Below are 22,848 nucleotides of genomic sequence, written 5' to 3' on the forward strand. Positions count from 1 at the left end.
TTAATTTGGATTTAATGTGTGTATGGCAGTGTTTATTGGCCTTTTTGTGTTTGTTTTTGTATTTTTGTAGAGCTGCACCATGAGTCAGAGCCAGAGGAAGAACAATGGCTTTACTGTTCATCTAAGACTGTTAATGTACAATGGATTCTTAACATCTTATCAAAGCAAAGGCACTTCCTGTACTGGCAAATGATATTGAGCTAACTTCCATTCATGCTACAATATATTAAGTTGAATTATGTCATAACTATGTTGGTCAGGAATAGGATTTTGAGTTTGATTATCTTAAAAAAAGTTGTTTAATCAATGATAAATTAATCTGGCTGCAATTGAGAAAATTAGTCAGTGTAACCTAAAATGCTGAGTTGAATGGTTGGACAGTGGGGTTGATTTTACAACAGATTTAAAGTACAAATGAATTGTCTTTTAGTGTTTTCTACTTAATAGTTTAAGTTCAATACTTTTAGCATTAAAGTTGAACCTACTTAAACCAATTGATTCGTCGATCATTACTCAAATCATTTAAGTGCAATCACTTGAGTCAAATTTTTTGCGTAAACTCTACTTATCCGGACTTACAGTGTACAGGAGTGTTCTTATTTATCAAGATGGCCACTCCCCTGGCTTTAGTGTTAAAAGATGATATTGCATGCCCTACCCAGTGAATATCACACATGACAGAAGTAGCAACATAGACAACTATCAGGACTACATTTTTAATATGTCCTTGACCCTACAGGGGGTACCTAGGGTGTAGAAGCAAGCACTGATTGTTCCTGTCTCTAAAGGAAATAGACAGTTGCACTCACTTCCTTTATTATGAAATCGTTTGAGAAGTTGTTTAAGTCTGAGGTTTTGACAGAAACAGAGCACCTTCTAGACCCAGGTCACACAGAGGAGTTGAGGATGATATTATTACCCTTTTGAAATCTTCTGTTTAAACATTTAGAGGAGAGCAAGACTTTCTTTTATTGACTTTTCTTCTGCTTTTAATTCAATCCAACCTCACATTTTCTCTATCAGACTTATGGAGCATTTTAACCTAAGACCAAACTTGGATGGTTGGATTTTAGACTTTTTACCAGCCAGAACTCCGAAAGTAAAGCCACGCACACACTGTGAGATTTTAGGTTGTTTCTAATTTAACCCCTGCCCACGCTGTGTGACTGACTCGCACACGACACGAGCCAAAACTTGTGGGTGAGGTGCAGGGGCGCTGTGACCAATTATGGGCCCCATGAAAGGATAAACGTTGGGGACCCTTCATAAAGTTCAGTGTCTTGTCAGTGTGTCGGATTGGGTGGTGGTGGTGGTGGGGGGTATATACGTGGGGGTATGGTCTATAACTAATGTAACTTACGCTGGCATGACCACTGGACCCCCTCTATGGGCCCCCCACAAATGCTGGGCCCCATGAATTTGTCATGTTTACCCCCCCTTTACAGCGCCCCAGCAGAGGTGCATACACTGTGAGGTCTATGATCCTGTGCGACTTCACTGCACACATTGTACAAGCAGTGTTGGGCAAATTACTTTAAAAAAGTAATTAGTTATAGTTACTAGTTACTTTCCCAAAAAATGTAATTGAATTAGTAACGGAATTACTCCCTCATATATGTAATTAGTTACCAGGGAAAGTAATTATTGCGTTACTTTTTTGAAAAACCTTCAAATCTGTAAAAGGAAACTGATTTTTGAGCATGTTTCACAGGCCAGTTGTACAGAGTAGAACAGCAGACAGGTACTGAAGACCAGGACTGTGGTGAGGCTGGGGTCCACCAGGGCCTGGCTGGGATCCACCACATAAGAGGTTCTGCATTTATAGGAAGAAGATGCTCCTCCAGTTAATCCCACATCTCCACTTTTTTCAGTCGCTCCTCCTGATCCAGCGGTAAATGTCTTCAGTCCAGTCAGTCAGACTCACTGATAACTCCTCCCCTAAATTAGCTTCGCATGTAGCTGCGTTCAAGTGAATGTGGTGTGCTGGGACAACTCAAACTCGGAGATGTCATCAGTTGTTCAGGTGAAGGCAGCGTGGACAACTCAGACTCATGGGGCACACAGGTGAAGCATGAAGGCAGTGTGGGTGATTTGAATATAAGAGCGGCTCATAAACGAACCGCTCGCAGCGAATCAGTTCTTATCGTTCACTGAAAAGAGCCGTTCAAAAGACTCGACTCGTCTGCGAACGTCATACCTCTCGTACCTGACTGAGCCAGGACAGATAACAGCTGATATCAGTGCATAGTAACGTGCCACATTTCACTGCCAGTAACAGTGTTGTATCATTTCAAAAGTAATTCATTAGATTACCCATTACTGGAAAACAATAACGGCATTAGTTAGTAACTAATGCCGCTATTTTTAACGCCGTTATTCCCAACACTGTGTACAAGTGAACGTACACAACAGCCAACAGTCAGCAGCCGCATTTGGACACTATTTCATCCTGGTCCTTGGAAACTGGGAACCATAAGAAGACTAGAAAAGCACTCGGAGAGCGCAGACCTCCGCCAAGGCAGATCAGCCCCCACCACCGCCACCACCACCGCCACCGCCACCACCACCACCACCACCACCACCACCACCACCAAAATCGAATCATTTGTTCCTTGTGCCAGTATCAACATTTCCTGAAAATTTCATCCAAATCCATCCAATCCATTTTTTGAGTTATCTTACTAACAAACAGACCGACAAACCCGGATGAAAACATTACCTCTGCCGTTACACTTGGCAGAGGTAATAAAGCAAAAATCTGCACCGTGTTGACAGCCTTTGCAATTTCATGTACAGACTCCAAAAGAAAAGAGTCCTGTTGTATTTGGACACATATCAACGAAAACACCGGGTCAAACAGGAAATCGGCTGATCACTCACTAACAAGGTCGGTCTGGTTCTAACTTTGGCCCGGTTCCACTTTACCGGTCAGACCCGGGCCATTACTGTCCCCCTCCGGACCCCACTGTAACATGGTGACAGACCTTTCTGCAGCGACTCCGATCAGACCTGACTTCAGCAGATCCAAATCCGGACATCACACACATTAACAAGTTCGCTGTGGCCCGGTCCCAGTTCCCAGTCCCAGCCGACCCATTAACATCCCCTGCAGACCCGCCCCCCCTCATGAACTATACATGTGAATATGAACTATACAATTGTTAAGCCGTGATGTCATTTCCTGTTTCTGGATCCACTTCTGTTCATTAGAATGAATAGAATCCTGTCCCTGAGTCCATAAAACACGTTTAGTTTTGGTTCTATCACTTTACATGTGATGACAGAAGCTAAAAAAAAGCAGGAAATTGAGTTGATGTTAAAGATTCAGACATGTGTAGTTATTGTTGACATCGATCATAAATGGCGGTTGAGCTTAATTTCTTCTATGATCTAATTTCATATAGATCATCTCATTAAAAAAACAAGAACGGTGCTGTTAAAATGTTCTTTTTCATCTTGTGTTAGCTTCCATCAGTTTATCAGTGGGACTTCAGACAAACCTATGGCCTTTTAGCGTTAGCATCACTAGCAGAGGATGCTAGGCTAGTGAGTTTATTCCACTCAGTTCTTTATCATCTGTCTGAACTAAAGTGTTCAACTTTAACAGAACACGTTATTGAACTGCTGAGGAAGAAATAATGAGGAAGAATTACTGTAAGAATTACAGTTGGTCTGACCTCTGACCTCCACTGAGTGTGATTTATGTTTTAGATACTTTAGAATGTAGAAACATGTTTAACTCATTATAAAACTCCAGTGGGACGAATTAGTCTGAGGGTAGGTGTTAATGGAAACACTGCAGTTGTACATACAGGAAAATGTGGACTGGTGTTTACTTTATTAACCCTTAAAAACCCAAACATCCACCACTGACCAAAACCATCTACTGATCTAAACTGTTTAATACCTGTTGATCCACTAATCCTATCCATACATGTAAATAATTGGTGTAAAATACAGTTTATCATTGTTTCATGGTCATTAGATATGACCCATTTGGATGTTCAGAGGGTCTATAGTTACCATGGAAACACCATCATCTTCTGCAACATTGATTCATCAGTAAAACCCATGGAGTTTGATTCATGACAGATGATGGAAATGCTTGGTTTATGCTCAATTAATGATAGATTTTACAAAAAAAATTGCTTTTTCTGCAGTTTTCTCTATTTTTGATAAAATAACCCTTAACTTTAATCTGAGGTTTTATGAACATCTTTATGATCCGTAAATTAAATATGGGAAAATACCTGATTTACAGTGAGAAGTGCAAAATACAGAGGATAATATTATAATAAATGGTGATGAATCACTAAAGAAAGGTTAGATATAGAGAAAATTTCATTTGGGAACGGACATAAAAGTAGCGCTGAGTCTTTATGGGTTAAGATAATGTTAGTATTGTGATAATGAAGCAAAAACTCAAAGATTTGAGTTGGATAATGAAACGCAAAAAGCCACAAATCTCTGAAAAAAGAGAGAAAACCAGAAAATGTGGAGTTTGGTTGAAACTGACTAAAAGAAGTAAGAAAATGATGACTGATTCTACCGATAGATTGTTGTATGATCTTTTGTCCAGATCGTCCAAACTTCACATCCTGTAGCTACAACACTGACCCCGTTTACATGACCTTAAAAATCCGATAACTGGGAGTAACCCGATAATCAGATGCAACATGTTTCTATGCACTACAGAAATGTGATCATCAAAAAACCCTGGTTTACATGATTCAGTCCACTACTTGATTTCTTTCAGAGTACGCACATATGTTATGAAGTAAGACGTACACTTCCTGTCATTTTCAAAACATCTGGTGTTGTCTTGGTGACCGTGGCAACGCCTATGGTGTCAGCGTTAGCTGTCCTAATGTGGGAGGAGCTGAAAAGACTACAAAATAAGTCATATGTTGCCGCTATTCTTTATTTCATTGTTTGTTTACCTTTTTCTTTAGGCTCACGATGTCAGTGCGTAACTTCTGTTTATGGAGATTTGTTTTCTTTTTTTTTTTTTACACGTGCAGATGTAAAAAAAAAAAAAAAAAAAAGAAAAGAAAAGAAAGAAATCAGATTAACCTGTATACATACATGAAGCAGAGGTGATTTCTCACAGACTGCAAGGGAAGCTCAGCTTTCCCTAAAATTACTCAAATTAAATGGTTAAATATGTACAGCTGTGTTGACATTTCATTGACTACAAATGTGTTAGAACACGTTCATCTCACAGACGAGTTCGTTCAGAATCAGTTTTATCACAAATCCACAGACTCGATGTTGTTCACTTCTCATACATTCCCGTGTCGCTGTTTTCTCATTCGATCTCTGCTCAGTGCATTTGTCCGTAGACGCTCAGCGTCCATGCACTTCAATGGGACTGAGTGGAACAGTTTTTTTCATTGCCTCAAAACTGGACGGTAATTGGATAAATGCCACCATGTTGTCCCGCCCCCAGACACTCGGCGTCTCTGGGGGTGAATGGAGCTGTGGGCGGAGCTCAACTGGGCTGGACGCCGGGCTTCCACATGCTGATTGGAGGATCAGTTGAAAGGCTGAATCCTGTTTGACTGACAGTTATTTTCAGATCTCCTCCTTCACTGACACAGTTCAGTTTAATACCATCGCACATTCTGCTGTGAAATCAGAGAAACCACTATGAAATTACTTGTTCATGTCTTGCACTGTAAATAAAACACACTCATTGAACTTCCTTGTTTCAATTTAACATAATTTCAACGTTTTCTTGTTTAGTTGGTACGATAAGGTCACTGACCATTTTCTTAAAAAGAACGGAGGACCGTCTTTATGTTTAAATAACTTGACCATTTTTTTTTATGTAAGCCGACAATGAGCTTCCCCTGCCTAAAGACGAGCAGACGACACTGATTTATATAGCCTTTTTTTTTTTTTTACACGGTCAGATTTAAAAAAAAAACAAAACAAAACTCAAGAAATCAGATTAACCTGTATACATGCGAGAAGACATTGGAGTATTAGGGAGAAATCTAGGTGTGTTAATCCAAAGGTCACTTGAATAATCTGATAACTCCAGAAATCGGATAATGATCGCAGTATTGTGTATGAGCATGTAAACAGGCTCATTGAAAGACATGATGTATTTTAGGAAAAATAAGTGTTAAGAACACACCATTATTGGCATAAACATCAGAAAAACATACTTATGTAATGCAGAATATTATGATCTTCACTTGTATTTATCACGGTTCCTGCAAGACAAAATATATCCCAGTCTGCCTCACATCCCTGCATGAAATGGGAGACAATTTGACGGTATCAAAAACAGATTAAATCAGTCTTCTCCAGTGCATCTGTTCTCCTACAGCAGAGTTTGGTTCGTGTTTGCAGTTCGATCATTCCCTTCCTCAGTGACGACGAAGACCGCGGCAGGAGAGGCGAAGACAAAGTGCTGATGTAAACAGACAGACACTTCACAGTACACTAGTTTTCCTTGCTAATCCCCTCGCAAATCCTAAGAGAGCCGAAGGGGCCATTTTGGACAGAACCCCAACGGCGTCATTTGCATTCATCAGTCGAAAGCACACAGGAAGCACCAGACTACACACTGCGTTAGCACTAAAAAAAATAAATAAATAAATAACTACAGCGCCCTAAACAAAGCCTCTATTCAAAGTGAAGTGGATTAATACTCGGGTAAACTTTAGGATTTACCGCATTAACTCATAAAGACCTAGTGTTACTTTTGTGGCAGTTCCCAAATTAATTATTCCTCTATTTTTAAACCTTCCTTAAGGGATTTATCACCATTTATTCTAATATTATCCTCTATATTTTGCATTTTTAAGTGAAAATCATGTATTTTCTAGTATTGAATTTATTGATCATGTAGATCACAGGTGTCAAACATGCGGCCCGGGGGTCAAATCCAGCCCGCCAAAGGGTCCAATCTGGCCCCTGGAATGAATTTGTGAAATGCAAAAATTACACTGAAAACATTAATCATTTTAGTTCAGGTTCCACATACAGACCAATTTAATCTCAAGTGGGTGGGATCAGTAAAATAAGTAAAAACATAATAACCTATAAATGATCACAACTCCAAATTTTTGTCCTTGTAAATGTAAACATTTTCATGTCATTTTACTGTATTTACACTAAAACAAACTAACATTTCACAAAAACACGAATAACCTGAACAAATATGAACATTTTAAAATGTCTGAAGTGTAATTTTAACTATTCTGCCTGTTATTGAATCTTTTGTGTATTTGTTGATCCACTGTGATCTGTAAATTGTAATTTACATGTTTAAATGATAATGTGAGACATAATATTGTTAAAATTGCACTTAGTTTTTTAAAGAAATTTCAGTTTGTTCATGTTATTCACATTGTTTTAAAGGATAGTTGGTAGATGTAAACATTTTCATCGCATAATTTTACTTTTTTCGCTCTAAAACATAGAGGAAAGTTTGGAGATGACATTATTTATATATTATTATGTTATTATTTTACTGGCTTGGCCCACTGCAGTTCAAATTTGGCTTAATGCGGCCCCTGAACTAAAATGAGTTTGACACCCCTGATGTAGATGTTCTTCAAAGCTCAGATTAAAGTTGATGGTTATTATATCAGAAACAGAGAAAACTGAAGAAAAAGTAAGTTTTTAATGAAACACTGCATTATTTACACGAATTATTTACATGGATTGACAGAATTAGTGGATCAGCAGGTATTAAACCAGTGTTTTTCAACCTGGGGGGCGGGACCCCACATGGGGTCACCTGGAATTCAAATGAGGTCGCCTGAAATTTCTAGTAATTGATAAGAATAAAAATAAAACTTACTAATAAAAAATATATATATGGTGAGTTGAGAGAGACAATCACAATACATAAAAAACACAACATACTCTGAAGCTGAAACTGAAGCACTGTTGATAAAAAAAAAAACTGATAAAAAAAAAACCAAAACAAAACAAAACCTACAAATAAAAATCTCTGTTGAGCTGACAGAGACAATTTCAATCCATAACAGACAAACTGTGAGTCTGAAACTGAAGCACTGTGGTTCTGTTTATCTGTCAAATGTTCATTGTGGTCAGTTTCAGATGCTGCAGCTCTTTCATAATTCATAGTTTGAGTTCTTGTTTGTTCAGTATTAATTGTCAGCCTTGTAAACCCCTTAAACCCCCCGTAGAACCCCTTAAAAAGGACCCTACTTTGGTTTTACCCCTTTTTTCTTGTTTTTTGTGCAGTTTGTCAGTTTCCCAACTTGTGACCCCGGTCCATGTTTTGTTGGCTTTTGTTTTGGGGGAAATCTAACAGCAATTGTTGTAATATTCTGCCTGTTAATAAACGTTTTTTGCATTTATAGATCCACTGTAACCTGTAAGTTTTAATGCAAATGAGAAGCTGAGACACTTAAAATGAACACTTACTTCTTAATAAATTTCAGGTTCACATTTTTTACTGGATAGCTTGGAGATGTGAACATTTTCATAATGTAATTTTACTTTTTTAACTCTAAAACACTGTTTTTCAACCTTGGAGTCGCCTGGAATTCTAATGGGGTTGCCTGAAATTTCTAGTAACTGATAAAATTAAAAACTTACTAATAAAAACTACATGGTGGTTCTGTTTATCTGTCAAATGTTCATTGTGGTCGGATTCAGATGCGGCAGCTCTTTCATAATTCATAGTTTGAGTTCTTGTTTGTTCAGTATTAATTGTCAGCCTTGTAAATCCAAGCTGGACTGACTGTACATATCCTAACCAAGGAAAATCAAATTCTCACTTTGTGCAGTCATCTACACCAGAATTTTCTGCCTCCGTCCATAATAATATACATTATATAGACTAAATATCCTCTAAAGTTATATTACATGATCAAAAACAAATGAATTTTAGCAAAAACAAAAATGTCTCCGTTTTAAATGTCTGGGGTCGGCAGAAATTTCTGATGTTAAAATGGGGTCACGAGGCAAAAAAGGTTGGAAACCACTGCATTAAGCAGTTTATATGTTTTAGTTCGATGGTGGATGTTTGGGTCTTTATGGGTTAAATGGGAAAATTAGCTGGAGACAAACTTGCAGACTTGTCACTCAGTGGGAAGTGCAGGATCAGCTCCTGGTGAGCACTAGTGATTTCTTGACTGTCATATCTGATGACCATGAAAAGACGACAAACTGGATTTTACACCAATTACTGACATGTATCGATAGGATTAGTGGTTCAGTTTAGATCAGTGGATGCTTTTGGTCGCTGGTGGTTGTTTGGATCTTTAAGGGTTAAGATAAAAAAAAAAAAAAAAGAGGGAATTTTGGATTTGATGGAAGCAAAATGTCTCTACGAAGTTGGAACTGTGTAGATGAGGACGTTCAAGGTCATTACATTACTCTGCTTTAAGGATTACTTCAGTATCATCATTTATTATAATATTATCCTCTACATTTTTCAGTGAAAATCAGGTATTTTCCTGTATTTAATCTACTGATCCTGTAGATTATTTGTAAAATCCCACAGCAAATTCAAAAGTTATATCAAAACGGAGAACACCGAAGAAAAAGTTACTTTTTCAGTAAAATCTATCATTAATTGAACATAAACCCAGTTTTTCCATTCTCTGTCATTGAGATCTGTGGTTTTTCGCATTTCATTATCCAACTCATACCATTACTGTAACTTTGCTGTTCTTGTTAAATCTGATCTGCACTAACATATTTGAGTGTAAATCAAATACTAATTGTTATTAGACTGTAATTAACAGGGTGTTTTCTTTTTTTACAAGAACATTTTTTTCATACTCTCTGACTAATAACTAGTATTATAGTATGTTAAAATGTGAGAAAACACATTCAAAATGTTTTTATGTCATAGTTTTCACACCGTATGCCAGTAAATGCATGTTTTTTTTGCTTCAAAAATTAAATGCGTGATATCCGGCTGAGTGGATATTTTTGAAACTCCATGAAAAATAGGTTAATAAAAAATTGTCAATCACATTTTCTCATGTTTTTTTCATGCCTAAAGAGGAATAAAAAATACTCAAGTAGAAAATCTTGATTAAGGTTCTTATAATTCATGCATGAAAGGGTTAATCAACTCAAAGTGATCAAAAAAAATAATAATTCAACCACAATTCTCCTGAATAGAAGCTTTGTTTCTTTCATTTCTCTGCTGTTAAACATCGGTTCCACTGTTGTGTTTCACACGGACGCTTATTGTGACGCACAAAGAAGCTTCAATTCAGGAAAACTGCAATAGAATATTTCCATTTATTATAATATTATCCTCTACATTTTTCAGTGAAAATCAGGTATTTTCCTGTATTTAATCCACTGATCCTGTAGATTATTTGTAAAATCCCACAGTAAATTCAAAAGTTATATCAAAACGGAGAACACCGAAGAAAAAGTTACTTTTTCAGTAAAATCTATCATTAATTGAACATAAACTCAGTTTTTCCATCCTCTGTCATCAAGATCTGTGGCTTTTCACATTTCATTATCCAACTCAAATCTTTGCATTTTGGCTTCATTACCACAATACTAACATTATCTTAACCCATAAAGACTCAGCTCTACTTTTATGTCAGTTCCCATATGACATTTTCTCTGTATTTAACCTTTCTTAAGTGATTTATCACCATTTATTAGAATATTATCCTCTGTATTTTGCACGTTATCACTATGAATCATGTGTTTTCCTGTGTTTAATTTACTGATCATAAAGATGTTCATAAAAGCTCAGATTAAAGTTGAGGGTTATTTTATCAAAAATAGAGAAAACTGCAGAAAAAGCAACTTTTTCAGTAAAATCTATCATTAATTGAACATAAACCCAGTGTGTCCATCCACTGTCATTGATCCAACTCCATGGGTTTTACTGGTGAATCAGTGTTGTAGAAGATGACGGTGTTTCCATGGTGACTACGGAGCCTCTGAACGTCCAAATGGGTCATATCTGATTACCATGAAAAGATGAAAAACTGTATTTTACACCAATTATTTACATGAATTGACAGGATAAATGGATCAACAGGTGTTAAACAGTTTAGATCAGTAGATGTTTGGGTCTTTATGGGTCAATAACATTTCACTGTAGGTGTCAGAATATTATGTTTGATCACATATAATCTAATTTATGTGATTTTAAATGACTGAAAACATAATTATTTATCCCATTACATTCCATTTCTGCAATTAGACTCTCAAATCAGCAAAAATTGATAGGATTAGTGGTTCAGTTTAGATCAGTGGATGCTTTTGGTCGCTGGTGGTGGTTTGGGTCTTTAAGGGTTAAGATAAAAAATGAGGGAATTTTGGATTTGATGGAAGCAAAATGCCTCTACGAAGTTGGAACTGTGTAGATGAGGACGTTCAAGGTCATTACATTAGTCTGCTTTAAGGATTACTTCAGCATCATCATTTATTATAATATTATCCTCTACATTTTTCAGTGAAAATCAGGTATTTTCCTGTATTTAATCCACTGATCCTGTAGATTATTTGTAAAATCCCACAGTAAATTCAAAAGTTATATCAAAACGGAGAACACCGAAGAAAAAGTTACTTTTTCAGTAAAATCTATCATTAACTGAACATAAACTCAGTTTTTCCATCCTCTGTCATCAAGATCTGTGGCTTTTCACATTTCATTATCCAACTCAAATCTTTGCATTTTGGCTTCATTACCACAATACTAACATTATCTTAACCCATAAAGACTCAGCTCTACTTTTATGTCAGTTCCCATATGACATTTTCTCTGTATTTAACCTTTCTTAAGTGATTTATCACCATTTATTAGAATATTATCCTCTGTATTTTGCACGTTATCACTATGAATCATGTGTTTTCCTGTGTTTAATTTACTGATCATAAAGATGTTCATAAAAGCTCAGATTAAAGTTGAGGGTTATTTTATCAAAAATAGAGAAAACTGCAGAAAAAGCAACTTTTTCAGTAAAATCTATCATTAATTGAACATAAACCCAGTGTGTCCATCCACTGTCATTGATCCAACTCCATGGGTTTTACTGGTGAATCAGTGTTGTAGAAGATGACGGTGTTTCCATGGTGACTACGGAGCCTCTGAACGTCCAAATGGGTCATATCTGATGACCATGAAGAGATGAAAAACTGTATTTTACACCAATTATTTACATGAATTGACAGGATAAATGGATCAACAGGTGTTAAACAGTTTAGATCAGTAGATGTTTGGGTCTTTATGGGTCAATAACATTTCACTGTAGGTGTCAGAATATTATGTTTGATCACATATAATCTAATTTATGTGATTTTAAATGACTGAAAACATAATTATTTATCCCATTACATTCCATTTCTGCAATTAGACTCTCAAATCAGCAAAAATTGATAGGATTAGTGGTTCAGTTTAGATCAGTGGATGCTTTTGGTCGCTGGTGGTGGTTTGGGTCTTTAAGGGTTAAGATAAAAAATGAGGGAATTTTGGATTTGATGGAAGCAAAATGCCTCTACGAAGTTGGAACTGTGTAGATGAGGACGTTCAAGGTCATTACATTACTCTGCTTTAACAATTGTGGTTTTGATCCTGAACAAACTGCATTACTTTATTTTATTTTTCTGTGCATTTTTCCCTTTGACATCATACCTGTGCTCTAGTCCTCTCAATCACTTACAATTACTTGGATTTTATCTCGTTCTCAGAAAAAAAGGATTTGGTATTTTACAGCTGCAGGAATATCACTAAACTGCACTGGAAATTCTGTATTTATTTATGTCCTTTCTCTGATCACATGTGAAATTTGCTGCTTTCTTTGCAACCCATAACTTGACAATTTGATATTTTTTAAGAAGAATCTGAAGGTTTTTGGAGGCGATCGGAGTCAAATCTTATATAACAATAAAAAAACACATAAAATCAATCTGTAACAACAGTATCTAAAAAAAGACAGACTTTATGTGGACGTTGAATCAACTTAAAGATGATTATTTCAGTTTTATATAAGACAAATGGACTTCTTTAACTCTGAAAAACCTGTAAACTTGTATGTTTTATGTTCAAATGTAAAAATAAAAGAACCTGCACACTTGTATTACATAATTCTAGCCTGGTTTTCATAAATAAAGTTTATAAATGACAAAAAAAAACCAACAGAATAATAAAATAATCATCTACAAAAGAGTGTAGATGAGAACGTTCAAGGTCATTACGTTAGTTAACCCTGAGGATTATTTCAGTATGAAACAATTGTGGGTTTGATCCTGAACAAACTGCATTACTTTATCTGATTTTTCCCTTTGACATCATACCTGTGCTCTAGTCCTCTCACCCACTTACATACAGTTACATGGATTTTATCTCAATCCTAGAAAAAGAGGATTTGGTATTTTACAGCAATAGGAATATCAGTAAACCGCATCTGAACTGATGTATTTGTTTACGTTTTTTCTCTGATCAGATATTAAATTTGCTGCTGTCATTGCAACCGCTGACTTGACAATTTGATATTTTTTAAGAAGAATCTGAAGGTTTTTGGAGGCGATCGGAGTCAAATCTTATATAACAATAATAAAAAAAACAAAACAAAAACACATAAAATCAGTCTGTAACAACAGTATCTAAAAAAAGACAGACTTTATGTGGACGTTGAATCAACTTAAAGATGATTATTTCAGTTTTATATAAGAAAACTGGACTTCTTTAACTCTGAAAAACCTTTAAACTTGTATGTTCTATGTTCAAATGTAAAAATAAAAGAACCTGCACACTTGTATTACATAATTCTAGCCTGTTTTTCATAAATAAAGTTTATAAATTACAAAATAGTGTAGACGAGGACGTTCAAGGTCATTACGTTAGTTAACCCTGAGGACTACTTCAGTATTAAACAATTGTGGGTTTGATCCAAGGTTATAATAGTTTTGATTTTTCATTCTAGTTTAGTTTTATTTAGTTTTGACTTTTTTTTTCTCTAATTCAGTTAGTTTTAATCAGTTTTTAGAGCAGGTTTGCTAGTTTTTATTAGTTTTCGTGTTTTCTAAATGTTTAGTTTTAGTTTAGTTTTAGTATTAATTTTAGTTTTGCCGTATCTTTTATCTTCTTCGCTGTCGTATTCCAATAAATCCCAGACAGGACTCTGCTGCTTTCTCCCAACTTTAGTCTCCATGTTTCCAGGTAGAGTGGGGACAAAAAGACGACTAAACGACAAGTGACGAGAAGTGACGGACCGTGAAGTGTCATATGGTGCCGCTAGCTAAAATTGCTCGAGCGAAATAAATCGATTTTGTATCAATCCGACATTGACAAAGATGAAAACGAAGGGAATTTTATCCATAATTTTTATATGTTGTAGTTAGTTTTGTAAGCACACAATACAGTTTCAGTTAGTTATCGTTTTTTTCTTTTAATTAGAGTTTTTATTGAAAATGTTTTTTTCAATTCTAGTTTTCGTCATTTCGTTAGTTTTCCTCAACGATAATAACCTTGGTTTGACCCTGAACAAACTGCATTACTTTTTGTTATTTTCCCCTTGACGTCATACCTGATGACCATGAAAAGACGACAAACTGCATTTTACACCAATTATTTACATGGATTGATGGACCAGCAGGTATTGAACAGTTTATATTAGAGCTGAAACAATTAACCCTTTCATGCACAGTGGTCACTACAGTGGACAGCTATTCAAATCTGTTTCACTTGTTCCATTGGCAGATTTTTTTTTTTTTTTAACTTAATTCAAGATTTTTTTGCTTAATTCAAACAAAAAAAATCTGCCAGTGGAACAAGTGAAAATGATCTTGGTAAGATTTCTTGAAATAACATTTTCCAGATCTACTGTCTAAAAATCAGTTTTTATATCTCGCTGAAAAGTTCCTCTTTAGGTAATTATGTCTTATTTTAAGTGTGATGAGATATTTAGACTAGAAATGAGAAAAAACACACTTGGTAAGATTTAGATTTTTGCAATGAGGTGCATCATTCCTACACTGACATTCATACCATTACTGTAACTTTGCTGTTCTTGATAAATCTGATCTGCACTAACATGTCTGAGTGTAAATCAAATGCTAATTGTTATTAGACTGTAATTAACAAGGTTTTTTTTTTTTTTTTTACAAGAACATTTTTTTCATACTATCTGACTAATAACTAGTGTTATAGTATGTTAAAATGTGAGAAAACACATTAAAAATGTTTTTATGTACAGGGTGGGGAAGCAAAATTTACAATGAACATTTAGTTGTTTTTTCTCAGCAGGCACTACGTCCATTGTTTTGAAACCAAACATATATTGATGTCATAATCATACCTAACACTATTATCCATACCTTTTCAGAAACTTTTGCCCATATGAGTAATCAGGAAAGCAAACGTCAAAGAGTGTGTGATTTGCTGAATGCACTCGTCACACCAAAGGAGATTTCAAAAATAGTTGGAGTGTCCATAAAGACTGTTTATAATGGAAAGAAGAGAATGACTATGAGCAAAACTATTACAAGAAAGTCTGGAAGTGGAGGAAGCAACAAAAAACGTACCAAAGCTTTTATTAAAGCTCTCAAATCCAAAATCCTAAAGGATCCAACCAAATCCATGAGAAAAATGGCAATTGAACTTGAGGTAGACAACAAGAGCGTTAGAAATGCAGTAAAATATGATTTGAAGATTTAAATTCTCATGACTTTCAATAAACTAATTGGTCATACACTGTCTTTCAATACCTGCCTCAAAATATTGTAAATTTTGCTTCCCCACCCTGTAGGGATGTCCGATATTGGGTTTTTTGCCAAAAACCGACATGCCGATATTGTCCAACACTTAATTTCCGATTCCGATATCTACCGATACCGCTGCCGATATATGTGGGATATTAAACTAATTTTAGGTAACATCGCATATCTCCTGTCATGGAATTAACACATCATGCCTAATTTTATTGTGACGCCCCATTGGATGCATTCTCAAATGCAACAAAGCTTTCAAAATGTAAACACTGTCTGTGCAAAGAATACATACTTCAGCTTAAGTTGTGGAAAAAATGCCATATTTATTTATTTTCTCTCCCTCCCTCCATGAGTCTATTACACTGTGGCAACTCTACTGTACAATTTTGAAAACTGCACATTTCTTTCAGCTACAAACAATGCTTCATTTACGCGTCGGTAAATGCTGGCGAAATCAAGGCATTATTTTATCGGTTTTAATGATAGGCAAAAAAACTGATAACGATATTCACCGATATTAAATTTTTATGCCAATATCGGGCATCCCTATTTTTATGTCATAGTTTTCACACCGTATGCCAGTAAATGCATGTTTTTTTAACTTCAAAAATTAAATGCGTGATATCCAGCTGAGTGGATATTTTTGAAACTCCATGAAAAATAGGTTCATAAAAAATGGTCAGTCACATTGTTTTTTTTTCATGCCTAAAGAGGAATAAAAATACTCAGGTAAAAAAAATCTTGATTAAGGTTCTTATAATTCATGCATGAAAGGGTTAATCGACTCAAAGTGATCCAAAAAAAAAAAAACATCATTCAACCACAATTCTCCTGAATCAAAGCTTTATTTCCTTCATTTCTCTGCTGTTAAACATTGGTTCCACTGTTGCGTTTCACACGGACGCTTATTGTGACGCACAAAGAAGCTTCAAAATCAGGAAAACTGCAATAGAATATTTCCCTTCAATCAATTCGAGTCGATTAATGGAGTTTTTGCGTTGGCTTCAAGCACCTAATCGATTAATTGTTTCAGCTCTAGTTTATATCTGTATGTTTTAGTTCGGTGGTGGATGTTTGGGTCTTTATGGGTTAAATGGGACACATTAGCTGGAGACAAACTTGCAGACTTGTCACTCAGTAGGAAGTGCAGGATCAGCTCCGAGCTGGTGAGCACTAGTGATTTCTTGACCGATAAGAAGTGACCCACTCTGTAACTGTGTGCTTTCCTGACACCAGCTGATTTTCTGTTCATTTTCTTTTTTTTTTTTTTCTTTTTTTTTTACTGCAGCACAGAGAGCTGAGATGCACATACTGTACCCAGAGGTTACCGGCTCCCCCGTGCTAGACCGGAATGATAATGAGAACCCATGCAGGCAGAATATTCATAAGCTGTCACTTTACTGGGATTCTTGAAGAGGAGGATGCATAGAGGATGAGATATAGTGCAAGAGGGAGATATGCAAAGGGCTCCAGGACGGCTCCCTGAGGCATTCACGTACTGGTCAGCCGTTATTAATGATGCCATTCCGACACGCCTCCACGAAGTCAACTGACAGTTAACGCTTCACAAACGACTTACATGGAAATTTGAACTGAACAACATGAGCAGTGGATTGTCCTGTTGCTGTTTAATAAAACAACCAGACCTGCAATAACAGAGCAATAAATTAATCGCAAACTATTTTTATGATCAAAGTCATAATCAATTCCAGCTTCTTAAATGGGAATATTTTGTTTTCTCATTGTAAATTGTTTTTTTTTTTAATTTTGTTTTTGTACCTTTGAGGACATCATCTTGGTTTTTCCTACCATTTTTAGATATTTTATGCGTAAAATATTTAATATATCAATATTTTAAAAAAAAAAATCATCTCCAACGCTTCAGTAAAACAACCAGACCTGCGATAAATTAATCACCAACTATTTTTATGATCAGTCATGATCAATTCCAGCTTCGTAAATGGAAATATTTTGTTTTCTCAGAGTAAACTGATTTTTTTATTTTATTTTTTTTACTTTTGAGGACATCATCTTGATTTTTCCTACCATTTTAGATATTTTCTGCGTAAAATACTTAATATATCAGTTTTAAAAAATCATCTCCAACACTTCACAAACAATTTAAACAGGAATTTGAACTGAACAACATGAGCAGTGGATTGTCCTGTTGCTGTTTAATAAAACAACCAGACCTGCAATAACGGAGCAATAAATTAATCGCAAACTATTTTTATGATCAAAGTCATAATCAATTCCAGCTTCTTAAATGGGAATATTTTGTTTTCTCATTGTAAATTGTTTTTTTTTTTATTTTGTTTTTGTACCTTTGAGGACATCATCTTGGTTTTTCCTACCATTTTTAGATATTTTATGCGTAAAATATTTAATATATCAATATTTAAAAAAAAAAAAATCATCTCCAACGCTTCAGTAAAACAACCAGACCTGCGATAAATTAATCACCAACTATTTTTATGATCAGTCATGATCAATTCCAGCTTCGTAAATGGAAATATTTTGTTTTCTTAGAGTAAACTGATTTTTTTATTTTATTTTTTTTTACTTTTGAGGACATCATCTTGATTTTTCCTACCATTTTTAGATATTTTATGCGTAAAATATTTAATATATCAATATTTAAAAAAAAAAATCATCTCCAACGCTTCAATAAAACAACCAGACCTGCGATAAATTAATCACCAACTATTTTTATGATCAGTCATGATCAATTCCAGCTTCGTAAATGGAAATATTTTGTTTTCTTAGAGTAAACTGATTTTTTTATTTTATTTTTTTTACTTTTGAGGACATCATCTTGATTTTTCCTACCATTTTAGATATTTTCTGCGTAAAATACTTAATATATCAGTTTTAAAAAATCATCTCCAACACTTCACAAACAATTTAAACAGGAATTTGAACTGAACAACATGAGCAGTGGATTGTCCTGTTGCTGTTTAATAAAACAACCAGACCTGCAATAACGGAGCAATAAATTAATCGCAAACTATTTTTATGATCAAAGTCATAATCAATTCCAGCTTCTTAAATGGGAATATTTTGTTTTCTCATTGTAAATTGTTTTTTTTTTTTATTTTGTTTTTGTACCTTTGAGGACATCATCTTGATTTTTCCTACCATTTTTAGATATTTTATGCGTAAAATATTTAATATATCAATATTTAAAAAAAAAAAATCATCTCCAACGCTTCAATAAAACAACCAGACCTGCGATAAATTAATCACCAACTATTTTTATGATCAGTCATGATCAATTCCAGCTTCGTAAATGGAAATATTTTGTTTTCTTAGAGTAAACTGATTTTTTTATTTTATTTTTTTTACTTTTGAGGACATCATCTTGATTTTTCCTACCATTTTAGATATTTTCTGCGTAAAATACTTAATATATCAGTTTTAAAAAATCATCTCCAACACTTCACAAACAATTTAAACAGGAATTTGAACTGAACAACATGAGCAGTGGATTGTCCTGTTGCTGTTTAATAAAACAACCAGACCTGCAATAACGGAGCAATAAATTAATCGCAAACTATTTTTATGATCAAAGTCATAATCAATTCCAGCTTCTTAAATGGGAATATTTTGTTTTCTCATTGTAAATTGTTTTTTTTTTAATTTTGTTTTTGTACCTTTGAGGACATCATCTTGGTTTTTCCTACCATTTTTAGATATTTTATGCGTAAAATATTTAATATATCAATATTTAAAAAAAAAAAAATCATCTCCAACGCTTCAGTAAAACAACCAGACCTGCGATAAATTAATCACCAACTATTTTTATGATCAGTCATGATCAATTCCAGCTTCGTAAATGGAAATATTTTGTTTTCTCAGAGTAAACTGATTTTTTTATTTTATTTTTTTTACTTTTGAGGACATCATCTTGATTTTTCCTACCATTTTAGATATTTTCTGCGTAAAATACTTAATATATCAGTTTTAAAAAATCATCTCCAACACTTCACAAACAATTTAAACAGGAATTTGAACTGAACAACATGAGCAGTGGATTGTCCTGTTGCTGTTTAATAAAACAACCAGACCTGCAATAACAGAGCAATAAATTCATCGCAAACTATTTTTATGATCAAAGTCATAATCAATTCCAGCTTCTTAAATGGGAATATTTTGTTTTCTCATTGTAAATTGTTTTTTTTTTAATTTTGTTTTTGTACCTTTGAGGACATCATCTTGGTTTTTCCTACCATTTTTAGATATTTTATGCGTAAAATATTTAATATATCAATATTTTTTTTTAAAAAATCATCTCCAACGCTTCAATAAAACAACCAGACCTGCGATAAATTAATCACCAACTATTTTTATGATCAGTCATGATCAATTCCAGCTTCGTAAATGGAAATATTTTGTTTTCTCAGAGTAAACTGATTTTTTTATTTTATTTTTTTTACTTTTGAGGACATCATCTTGATTTTTCCTACCATTTTAGATATTTTCTGCGTAAAATACTTAATATATCAGTTTTAAAAAATCATCTCCAACACTTCACAAACAATTTAAACAGGAATTTGAACTGAACAACATGAGCAGTGGATTGTCCTGTTGCTGTTTAATAAAACAACCAGACCTGCAATAACGGAGCAATAAATTAATCGCAAACTATTTTTATGATCAAAGTCATAATCAATTCCAGCTTCTTAAATGGGAATATTTTGATTTCTCATTGTAAATTGTTTTTTTTTTATTTTGTTTTTGTACCTTTGAGGACATCATCTTGGTTTTTCCTACCATTTTTAGATATTTTATGCGTAAAATATTTAATATATCAATATTTTTTTTAAAAAAATCATCTCCAACGCTTCAATAAAACAACCAGACCTGCGATAAATTAATCACCAACTATTTTTATGATCAGTCATGTTCAATTCCAGCTTCGTAAATGGAAATATTTTGTTTTCTCAGAGTAAACTGATTTTTTTATTTTATTTTTTTTTTTACTTTTGAGGACATCACCTTGATTTTTCCTACCATTTTAGATATTTTCTGCGTAAAATACTTAATATAACAATTTTTAAAAATCATCTCCAACACTTCACAAACAATTTAAACGGGAATTTGAACTGAACAACATGAGCAGTGGATTGTCCTGTTGCTGTTTAATAAAACAACCAGACCTGCAATAACGGAGCAATAAATTAATCGCAAACTATTTTTATGATCAAAGTCATAATCAATTCCAGCTTCTTAAATGGGAATATTTTGTTTTCTCATTGTAAATTGTTTTTTTTTTTATTTTGTTTTTGTACCTTTGAGGACATCATCTTGGTTTTTCCTACCATTTTTAGATATTTTATGCGTAAAATATTTAATATATCAATATTTAAAAAAAAAAAATCATCTCCAACGCTTCAGTAAAACAACCAGACCTGCGATAAATTAATCACCAACTATTTTTATGATCAGTCATGTTCAATTCCAGCTTCGTAAATGGAAATATTTTGTTTTCTCAGAGTAAACTGATTTTTTTATTTTATTTTTTTTACTTTTGAGGACATCATCTTGATTTTTCCTACCATTTTAGATATTTTCTGCGTAAAATACTTAATATATCAGTTTTAAAAAATCATCTCCAACACTTCACAAACAATTTAAACAGGAATTTGAACTGAACAACATGAGCAGTGGATCCTCCTGTTGCTGTTTAATAAAACCACCAAACCTGCAATAACAGAGCAATAAATTCATCGCAAACTATTTTCATGATCGAAGTCATAATCAATTCCAGCTTCGTAAATGGAAATATTTTGTTTTCTCAGAGTAAACTGTTTTTTTTATTTTATTTTTTTTACTTTTAAGGACATCATCTTGTTTTTTTCCACCATTTTTAGATATTTTCTGTGTAAAATACTTAATATATCAATCAAAAAAATCATCTCCAACACTTCACAAATGATTTAAATGGGAATTTGAATTGAACAATATGAGCAGTGGATCCACCTGTTGCTGTTTATTAAAACAACCAGACCTGCAATAACGAAGCTATAAATTAATCACCAACTATTTTTATGATCAGTCATGATCAATTCCAGTTTCTTAAATGGGAATATTTTGTTTTCTCATTGTAAACTTTTTTTTTTATTTTATTTTTGTACTTTTGAGGACATCATCTTGGTTTTTCCCACCATTTTTAGATATTTTATGCATAAAATACTTAATATATCAATCAAAAAAATCATCTCCAACGCTTCACAAATGACTTAAATGGGAATTTGAACTGAACAATATGAGCAGTGGATCCACCTGTTGCTGTTTAATAAAACAACCAGACCTGCGATAACGATGCAAGAACTATTTTTATGATCAAAGTCATGAACAATTCCAGCTTCTTAAAGAGGAATATTTTGTTGTAACATAGTAACCAGATTTTTTAAATTTTATTTCTTTACTTTTGAGGACATCATTTTGGTTTTTTCCACCATTTTTAAATATTTTATGCATTAAATACTTAATATATCAATCAAAAAATTAATCTTCAACATTTCACAAACAATTTAAATGGTAATTTGAATTTAATTATATGAGCAGTGGACCCACCTGTTGCTGTTTAATAAAACAACCAGACCTGCAATAATGAAGCTATAAATTAATCAATAACTATTTTTATGATCAGAGTCAAAATCAGTTCCAGCTTCTTAATTGAGAATGCTTTGTTTTCTCATTATAAACTGATTTTTTATTTAATTTTTTTTTTGTTTTTTTTTTTTTTTAACTTTTGAGGACATCATATGGATTTTACTTATCATTTTTAGATATTTTGTGTTAAATAAATAATAAATATATCCATAAAAAAAACAAATCATCTACAACCCCCCCATACAACTGAAATTCCACAAAACCCAGTATATTTGTTAAATATATGTTTCTGCTGTAGTTTTAAGTTTGTTTTTTGTTTTTTGTTGTTGTTGTTGTTTTCAAAGGGACAGTGCGTAATAATAAACGCAATATGTGCCAATACGCAAGATAATAGCCAAAACTAATTTCCATTTTTAGTCCATACATATAACATGGTTCACATAAGCATTGAAACGCGTTTATTCTCAGTTTCTAGAAGTACAAATGTGATTTCTGCAGGTTAAATGGTCTTTGAAGCCAACATTGGCACCAGAAAAATCCACC

The 22,848-nt window shown here is 33.8% G+C and overlaps 1 pseudogene; it reads right to left on the reverse strand.

The window, feature by feature from the left end:
* The window catches only part of LOC115416538 (zeta-sarcoglycan-like), an 82,021-nt pseudogene that overhangs the window by 58,705 nt on the left and 468 nt on the right, over positions 1–22,848 (reverse strand).

The sequence above is a fragment of the Sphaeramia orbicularis genome, unplaced genomic scaffold (assembly GCF_902148855.1).
Source record: "Sphaeramia orbicularis unplaced genomic scaffold, fSphaOr1.1, whole genome shotgun sequence".
NCBI classification, from domain to species: domain Eukaryota; kingdom Metazoa; phylum Chordata; class Actinopteri; order Kurtiformes; family Apogonidae; genus Sphaeramia; species Sphaeramia orbicularis.